The following is a 9,992-nucleotide window of genomic DNA, read 5'->3' as shown; positions in this document are numbered from 1 at the left end:
AGGGGAAGAATAAAGAATAATAGTAAAAAGGACAAAAGTATTGATAATAATAATAGTAGTTTTAAAACCAAAAAATACATGCAAACTAAACACCAAAAAAAAAAAAAAAAAAGAAAAAAGAAAAAAAAAAAAAGAAAAAGAAAAATTAGGTGGAGGACAGGGCAGGGCACTCATGCTCTGTCAAAACACACAGACTGGGATGGAGTTCCCGCGGGCTCAGAAGATGGGTGGGAGTGGGGAATGGCTGCACCTCCGTTCACCAAACAGGTGTCGGGTGTAAGAGTAAAAAGAGGAATGTCGCATCTTTTCATTCGTGCAGGTCCGGAGTGTCCTTGGGATTACTGGCAAGCTGAACCTGTTCTTAAGCCCCTGGAATCTTAGAGAGTGCTGTCCCTTTAAATATCCAAAATGGTCAAGCTGCTTGTAAACATTCAAAATGGTGGCATCCTCCGGACAGGCAAAAGTCCACAGTTCAGCCCGTCTTCCTCTTCACCTCTGCTTTCCATTTTATTCTACAGCCACCAGAGTAGTCCTCCATGCAGTCTTTGGCTAGCAGTGCTGATTTTTAAGTTAATTCTTAGGTCCTACCACCACTCGGCAGTCTCCAAGTTGTCTGTGCCATCAGGATCACTCAAGATCATTGCCAGACCGCAGCTCTGTATGTCTCCTTTTCTGGTATTTTCATGCAAATTCTTCTGCTATTTGGGGTTTAGTCCACTTCTATATCCTTCCCTTCAAAGCTCAGGGGTCCAGGATTATCTTCTATGTCTGAGTTAATTTGTTCCCCTTTTCTTTGTTGAAGAGGGTCTGTGCAGTCTTTCTGCCTATTCCACCATCTTGGGATCCTGTCTTTGTGATTTTGATGATGGTATGTCTTGGTGATTTTCTTTTGGGGTCTTTCCCATTTGAGGTTTGTTGGACTTCCTAAATGGATATATTCTCATCTTTCATCTTATCAGGGAGGTTCTCTTGCACCAAAATTGGACAACATTCTCAGTGGTTTATTTTTCTCTTCCTGTTCTGGAATTCTGATTACATGTAAGTTATTCCTTTTGATGCTAATCCACATTAATTTTAGGCTTTCTTCAGTTTCTTTTGACTTTTTCTGATTGCTCCCTTTTCAAAGATATTCTGGTATTTGTCTTCAATTTCATTAATTCTTTCTTTCATTGATTCAATTGTACTTACTTGACCTTTTCATGTGTTATCTATTCTGAAATTTTAGCTTTAAACTTCTGGATTTCTATCTGTAGATTTTGAATCATTTCTAATTTTTCAATTATTTTGTCTTTTTTTTTTTTTTTTACAATTTCCTTTTTTTTGTGGGGTTTTTTTTTTTTTTTTCAAATTTTTTTTTTTTTTTTTTTTTTTTTTTCTTGTATTTTCTTCTGAAATTGTTCTAGGGTTTTGTCTGTGTTTGCCTTGATATGTCTCTCAATCCATTGAAGGTGTCTACATATAATTCTTTTGAATTCCTTATCAGGGATTTCCAATGCTGCCTCTTTCTCATTGATATGTTCTAGGTCTGTATGATGCTCCCTTGTTTCCATTGCTTTATCTTGCTTCTCTGTGTGGACTGTGATGGTCTGTTGTTTCTGAGACATTATAAGTTTGCTGTATTTATATTTAATTGGTGATTGCAAATTGGAGAGATTTGCCCAAGATTTTTGTTCTCTTTGGTTCTTTTTGGATGTATCTGCATAAGCAGGGTACTGTGCTCCTCTATTGCTAGTTGGCAGCACTTATGCACTCCCCACCTGTCTTCTGGTGGGTACAATAGAGAATGACAATGGCTGTCAGATCTCTGTTAACTGTTTTTGAAGAGCAGTTTAGGTTGTGTCAGGCTCCTATTAGTGGTGGTGTGTCATTGGCCAGTTGGTACTGTAGGAGGTGGTGGTTCTCATTCAGTAAATGAAGCTACAGGAGGTGTAGGTGTTGTTGTGCCATATGGGCATAGTTGCTGTCTTCTACTCAGTTAGACAAAAGCAATAATCGAAAAACCATCAAAGAAGTAAAAGCAAGAGGACAAATACCATACACCACATAAACACACAGTAACAATCACCAAAAAGAGAAAAAGGAAAGAAAGGAAAATTAATAAAAAAGGAGGAAGGGCAGTAAGTGGGAGAAAATATTTAAAAAAATAATTTTAAATAGCAAAAGAAATGTGAATACAAAAATGGGGGGAGGAACAGTAATATCTGGGGAGTGGGGAATAAGAAGAAAGAGGTAGAGTAGGAAAATAATGATGAAAAATATGGGGAAAATGCAAAAGGAAAAACAAGGTGCAGGGAGAACAACAGGAAAGAAAAAAAATGGAAACTTGAAAAAGGGAAGTGAAACAAAGTCAAAAAGTAGATCCTGAGAAGAGAAAAAGAGAGAATAGTAATAAAAGGGACAAAAATAAAATAAAAATAATAATTTTAATACAGACAAAAACAAACTAAAGAAGAAAAAGAAATTAAAAAAAAAAAAAAAAAAAAAGCTGGGCTGGGCATGGTAGGGTACCCAGGCTTCATCAGAGCACACAGAGAGGGATGGAATTCTTTCTGGATTAGAAGGTGGGTGGGAGTGAAGGGTGGTTGCACCTCCATTCATCAAGTGGGTGTGTGGTGTAAGAGTCACAAAGGTAACTTTGCAGCTTTCTAGTCCTCAGTGTCCAGAATGTCCTTGGCGTCCGTGAAAACTGAAGCCTATTGTTAGGTTCCTGGAATCTGAGAAAACACCATCACTTTAAATATCCAAAATGGTCAAACTGCTTGTAATCATTCAAAATGGCTGCACTCTCCAGACAGGCAAAAGTTCACAGCTCAGCCTGTCTCCCTCTTTGCTGCTTCCTCTTTTATTCACCAGCCACCAGTGCAGTCCTTCATGTGGCCCCTGGGTAGCAGGGTCTATTTTTTAGGTTAATTCTTAGGTCCTTACACCAGTTGGCAATATCCATCCTGTCCATTCCATCAGGATCGCTGACAGACTGAAGCTCCATATGTTTCCTTTTTTGGGATTTTCATGCAGGTTCTTCTACTAGTTGGAGTTTAGTCCACTTCTTTATTCTTACTTTCAAAGCTCAGGGCTCCACTATTATTTTCTGTACCTCTGTTAATTGGTCTTTTCTTTGCTACAAAGGGTCTGTGTAGTTTGTTTGCCTATTCTGCCATCTTATTGGAACTTCCTAACTAGCTTCTTGAAAAAAAAAAAAAAAAAAAATCTATTCTGTCTCTCCCAGAATAATGCCTGTAAAATGGTGGTACACTCAGAAAAACAACACAAACAAACAGCTTGTATGTGAATGAAGACTGAAGGAGAGATTTAATGGAGTTAATTAAATTTAGTTAACAATAATGACTTAATGTTAGAACATAAACCTATAGACATAACATCAGGAAGCAAAATTCTAGAATAAGCTAGAATTTCAAAATAATTCAGAGAACACCAAAAATGGCCTATTCTTTAGCTCTACCCAGAGGAATAGCAAAACATGGAAATTTATTGCTTAAAAAAGAAAAACAAAATCTACATAACTGGACCAATAAGCAGCATTATATGCTCATGTGGAATGTGAACACAGACCAAGATGCAGTTATTCAAAAAGAGCAAAGTAATACTACATGATTAAAAATCAGGAAAGCTGTGTGTCGCAGTTGTATCCTTTTATCCAATCCATAGACTGAACAAATAATACAAGAAGCTGAACTAAATGAAAAAGAATATGGCATCAGAATGGAAGGAAGACTCATTAAAAACCTGTGATATAAGATGATACAACCTTGCTTGTTAAAAGGAACGATAACTGGAAACACTGATAAAGACCAAAGATACAGTCTTCAGTGTGCATTACACCTTGATATAAAGAAAATAAAATCATCACAGTTGAACTAATAAGAAATAACATGATAAATGGAGAAAAGATTGAAGTTGTCAAGGATTTCATTTCACTTGGATCCACAATCAGTGCCCATGGAAACAGCAGGCAAGAAATAATATCATATATTATGTTGGGAAAATCTGCTGCAAAAGACCTCTTGAAGGACTAAAGTGTACTTGCCCCTAGCTGTGATAAAAGGATGGACAATGAATAATGAAGGTCAAAGAAGCATCAATGACTATAAATTATGGTGTTGGTGAACAATATTGAATATACCATGGACAGCCAGAAGAAGGAACAAATGTGTCTTGGAAGTAAGCTATCTCCTAGCCTCATCATTCTGGAAATTCTCCAATTTATTTTTTTAATATATAAAAGGAAAAAAAAATACAAAATTAAAAGTCATCTATATTATAATTATCATTCTGTTTTCCTCGTCATTTTAATTAATGTTTGATAATTAGTGTATAATTGGCAGTATAGTGCCTAAGTGCCAGAATGCTCCCTGGAAGCAAGGAGGGCAAGACCTTCATTTCAAGTACTTTGGACATTTACCAGGAAGGATCAGTCTCTGTATAAGACATTGTTTTGATTTTCTACTGCTAGTCTAACAGAAAATATCACGAGTGGGGGGCTTTAGCAAACAGGAGTTCATTCTCTTACAGTTTAGGAGGGTAGAAATCCGAGTTCCAATTACCAGTGCTAGGGGATGGGTGAAAGCCTCTAGACCTTGGGCTTCAGCTCTGCCTCTTGCTCCTGGTCCTCTGACGCTAGAGGCTTCTCTTAACTTAGGCAACTACTGGATGTTTAGGCTGACAAACCAAAGGTTGATAAGTACAATGGCACAGTCCTGAGATTATCAAACAACACAGTAAGCAACTAGCTCAAGTCCAGAAACAGTCCCAAGACCAGCAGGGCCAGCATGGAAGGTTGCTGAATGAAGACATGGCAAAATGCAGGTTGCAAGTGTGCCGAAAAGATAGAGACTGTTTCTCAAACCTGCTTCTTGTATACTGGAAGCAGACCACATTCCTAAGGAAGCTATTTAGCTGCTCACAGTAGATTCTACCATGGAGTTGATTACCAGTCTCATCATGGGGTTACATCCAGCTGGCTAGCCATGCAAAACCAGGCCCAGCCAAGTTGGCACATAACTTTAACTACCACAGACATCATGCTTGGCAAAGTAGAGGGTCAGTGAAAAAGAAGAACCTCAACAAGGTGAAGTGACACAGTGCCTGGTGGATGACACAGGAACAGGCAGTGTTTTGTTTGTTTTACATAGGGTCCCTGGGAGTTGAAACTGACTTGACAGCTCATAACAATAATCCTTAAGTTATACTGTTGTTTTTAGATAATATAATGTAGCAACTATAGATATGTATCCTACCTTAAATTTTGGGTTTTCTTTCTGTTACTATTATTTGTATTTTTGCTTTTTTATTTGTTCAAGGGCTTTGCTGGACTACTGTTATTGTTGTTAGGTGCTGTTAAGTTGTGTCTGACTATTCTGCACACCAGAATGAAACATTTTCCAGTCCCATGCCAGCTTCATGATCCTTGCTATACTTGAGCCCATAATCGTAGCCACTGTGTCAATCCATCTCATTGAATGCCTTTCCCTCTTTCGTCGACCCTCCAGCTTACCAACCATGACATCCTTCTCTAGGGAATGGTCTCTTCTGACAACATGACCAAAGTAGGTGAGATGAAGTCTGGCCATTCTCGCTTCCAAGGAGCATTCAAGCTGAACTTCCTGCAGGACTGATCTATTAATTCTTTTAGCAGTCCATGGTACTTTTAGCATTCTTTGCCAGCATCGCAACTAAAAAAAAAAACATTAGTTCTTCTTTGGTCTTCCTTATTCATTGTCCAGCTATCACATGTATTCGAGGCGTTTGAAAATATCATGGCTTGTGTAGGTGCACCTTAGTCCTCAAGGAGACATCCTTGCTCCTCAGCACTTGAATGAGGTCCCTTGCAGCCAACTTGCTGAGTGCTATATGTCCTCTAATGTCCTGACTGCTGCTTCCATTGGTGTCAATTGTAGAACCAAGCAATATGAAGTCTTTGACAACCTCAATCTATTGTCCATTTATCATGATGCTGCTTATAGGTCCAGTTGTGAAGATTTTTGTTGTCATTATATGGACTATGTCTCATGTAAAGTTATATGTCTGCCCTTTAGAAGGAGCAGAGTGAATAAAGCAACTTTATTCTTTCTGTTGTACTTGCCTTAGAGATGCTCCTGGTCTGTCCTAGACTGGATTAAACTATAACCCTAGAATTGGAGCTAGGAAAAGAAGGAGACTCATCTTGGCAGAATTTACTTAGAGTGATGTTTTGTCATACTGACCTAGAGAGGGGAATGGGAGTAATCTGTGAATTGACTGCTATAGATTTTCACTGCTCTTACAGATATTTAGTATATTTCCTTGTATAATGTTATCCATTTGCTGTATGACATTATTCGTAGAGATTCCACATGCTTTTTATAATATTTAAGCATTAAATGATAGCTTAGATGGAAAGAGGTTTCCTCCAAACTCCTTGACTCATCATTCTGGAAGTTCTCCACCTTATTTATTTATTTTTTTATATATAAAACAAAAAAAGAAATACAAAATTCAAAGTCATCTACACTATAATTATCATTCTGTTTTCCTCATTATTTTAATTTATGTTTGATAATTAGTATTCAGGGAACTCTGGTAGCATAGTGCCTAAGGCACTTGACTGCTAACCAGAAGGCTGGCAGTTCAAACCCATCAGCCACTCCTGGGAAGGAAGGTTGGGCAATCCTACTTCTGTAGTGATACTGCCTCGGAAACCCAAAGAGGGGTCGCTATGAGTCGGGGCCGACTTGATGGCACATAACAACAACATTTTGTAATTAATATTAAAAAAACCTAAAAATAGAATAATTATAATCACTACATATGGTAATTTTTCTAAGTATGAATGTGATGTGGGAAAGAAGTCTTTTTTTTAAGCTCTTTAAAAGTGCTCATATTTTGTTCCATTTGAAATTAATATATAAGTTTCTCTAAGGCTATCTTTATATAGATCATATAGATTTTGACTGGGTTTGTCTCACCAAGCTTTTGGTGAGCTCTTAACTGTTACATCACCAGGCCCCTTATCTAATATATTACTTATACCAATACTTTTTTTTTACATTTTCTTTTATTGTGATTTGGGTGAAGATTTACAGAGCAAATTTACTTTCCATACAACAGTTCACATATACTTTTTCTCATGTCATTGACCACAGTGTGCCACAATGCAACAGATCCCCTCTCACTTCCTCCCCATAGTTACCTCTTCCCAGTGTCCATTCCTCCATGGACTCTTGCCCCTAAGCTGTTTTCCTGTTCATAGGCAGCCTTTCCTTCTCAATGATTGTTCTCTCCAAGGAGTGTATCTACTTGAGGTAAATATACAACTCATATGCCTGTATTTTGTTTGGCTGGAAACCACAGGTGTGGGTTCAATTCCAGACCTGAAGGGCAGCTAGGGGCCATAGTCTCAGTGATTCTACCAGGCTCTATCAGACCAGCAAACCTGGGCCCCACCTTTTTTTTTCCTCCAAATGATTTTGAGTTTTGTTCCACATTGTTCTCCCTCTCTATCAAAGTTCTCCTACATAAATCCCCTTCCAAGTGTATGACAGTGGTAGCCGGGCACCATCTAGTTCTTCTGATCTCATACTTGTATAGGCTGCAGATCGGATGGCGTACCAGTCACTAGGACTAATTGTTTCCATGCATTTTGGTTTTCTTCATTCTTCTTTGCTCTGAATGAGGAGAGACCCATTGTTGCATCTAGATGGCAGTTTGCTAGTTTTTAAGATCCCAGTTGCTACTCATCAAAGTAGGAGGTGGAAAAATGTTTTGCATAGTATGTTATGCCAATTGAGCTTGATGTCCTCTGTGACTATGGACCCAAGCCCGCAGGTTCAACTACTTGTTCCCTCTGGGTAGCTGGCTATGACCAAGCAGTGACCACAATCTTGCCCCTTGTTAGCTCTACTATACACCTGGGAATTCTGATCATTCACATAAACTTATAGGACCATTGTCTGCCAACCCTGTATATGATCTTGGATACCTTCACCATTTCATAGACATACCTAATCGTTTAGCCTGTCCACCCATCTATCCACCCATATACCTATGTTTGCCTTCACTGACAATGCAGTACTGTATGTGCAAAAAGGTTCATATTTGTTGTCTGTACCTCCCATGTCCCTCTCTTTGTCTTTCTCATCCTCAATGGTGCCATATTGGTCACTCACATTTGGTACATTGCCTTTCTCTTCACCCAAATCCATACCTATCTCTATCTAACAGCCTTCCCTCCCCTCCTCCCCTCCCCTCCCACCCCTGGTAACCAACAATGAACATGTCCTTCTATAGCTAAACGTTTCCTTAACTTTTACAATAATGGACTAATACAGTATTTGTCCTTTTGTGATTGACTTATTTCACTCAGGATAATGTAACAGTCCATTCTATCTTACAACTCTCTTAACTTCCTCACCATTTAGAAGTTCCGTAACTACACAGTCTTTTCCCTCTTTTTGTTTGTAGCTGTCCTCACTTGCCAATTGATGTCTCTGGTTCCCTGTTTACAATCTTATAAGCTCGTTTTACTTTGGATATGTCCATAGCTGTAGTTTCTGGGTTGTGTCATTTCGTGTATTAATGGCCAGTTGTTATTCACTATTTGTTGGTTCTCTGTTCAAAGGACTCCCTTTAGCATGTCTTGTAAGGTTGGTCTGGTTTTAACAAATTACCTTAGTTTCTGCTTATATGGAAATCTCCTAATTTCACCATCATATTTGAAGGACAATTTTTGCTGAGTATATAATTCTTGGTTGAAAATTTTTCTCTTTCAGGGTTTTATATATACCATCCCATTGCCTTCTCGCTTGCATGGTTTCTGCTGAGAAATCAGAGCTTATTCTTCCTGGCTGCCCTTTGTAGGTAACTTTTTGTTTTTCCCATGCGGCTTTCAGGATTCTGTCTTTGTCTTTGGTTTTGATGAGTTTGATGATGATGTGTCTTGGTGATTTTATTTTGGGATCTATCCTGTTTGGGGTTCGTTGGACTTCCTGAATGGATACATTCTCATCTTTCATCATTTCAGGAAAGTTGTCCTCTAACAAATGTTGGACAATTTTCTCAGTGGTTTTGTTTTTCTCTTCCTGTTCTGGAATTCCAATGACACGTACGTTATTCCTTTTGATGGTATCCCATATAAACCTTAGGCTTTCTTCATTTGTTTCAATTTTTTTTTTCCTGATTGATTCTTTTCCAAAGAAGTATTCAGGTATTTGTCTTCAGTCTCATTTATTCTGTCTTCCATTGCATCAATTCTTCTCCTTTGTCCTTCCAATGTGTTATCTGTTTTTGACAATTTAGTATTAATCATCTGGATTTCTATCTGTAGATTTAGAATCATTTCTAATTCTTCATTTATTTTGTCATTTTGTTCTTGCATTTTCTTCCAAAATTATTTTAAGGTTTTTTCTGTGTTTTCTTTGGTCTGTCTCTCAATCATTTGAAGATACCTAAAGATAATTCTTTTGAATTCCTTATCAAGGGTTCCAATGCTGCTTCTTCCTCAGGGCTGTGTTCTGGGTCTGTATCCTGCTCCCTTGTTTCTACCATTTGATCTTGCTTCTTTGTGTGGACTGTGTTGGTCTGTTGTTTCTGAGGCATCGTGGCGTTGTATGTAGATCTCTGTTAACTATTTGTGAAGAGCATTCAAGGGTGATTCCGGCTCTTCCTGGTGGTTTTTTATCATTGGCCTGTTGGTGGAGAAGGAGCTATTGGCTCTCGCTCAGTAAGTGAAGTTGCAGGAGATGTGGTTGTAGTTGTGCCTTATGGGGACTGTTGTCTCCCACTCAATTAGACACAAATTACAATTGAATAACCATAAAAAAAACTAAAAGCCCATGGACAAAAAACACACCATATAATCACATAGGAACAGTAACCAAAATATGAAAAAAGGGAAAAAAAGAAGAAAAAACAAGAAAACCTGCAATATCTGAGGATAGAGCACTAAGAAAAAAAAGTAGATAAGGAGAATAATAAATGGGGAAAATGCAAAAAGAAAA

The sequence above is a fragment of the Orycteropus afer genome, unplaced genomic scaffold (genome assembly GCF_000298275.1).
Source record: "Orycteropus afer afer isolate SDZICR_OR568_19922 unplaced genomic scaffold, OryAfe1.0 scaffold00138, whole genome shotgun sequence".
Taxonomy (NCBI): domain Eukaryota; kingdom Metazoa; phylum Chordata; class Mammalia; order Tubulidentata; family Orycteropodidae; genus Orycteropus; species Orycteropus afer.
This window is presented reverse-complemented; position numbering follows the sequence as displayed.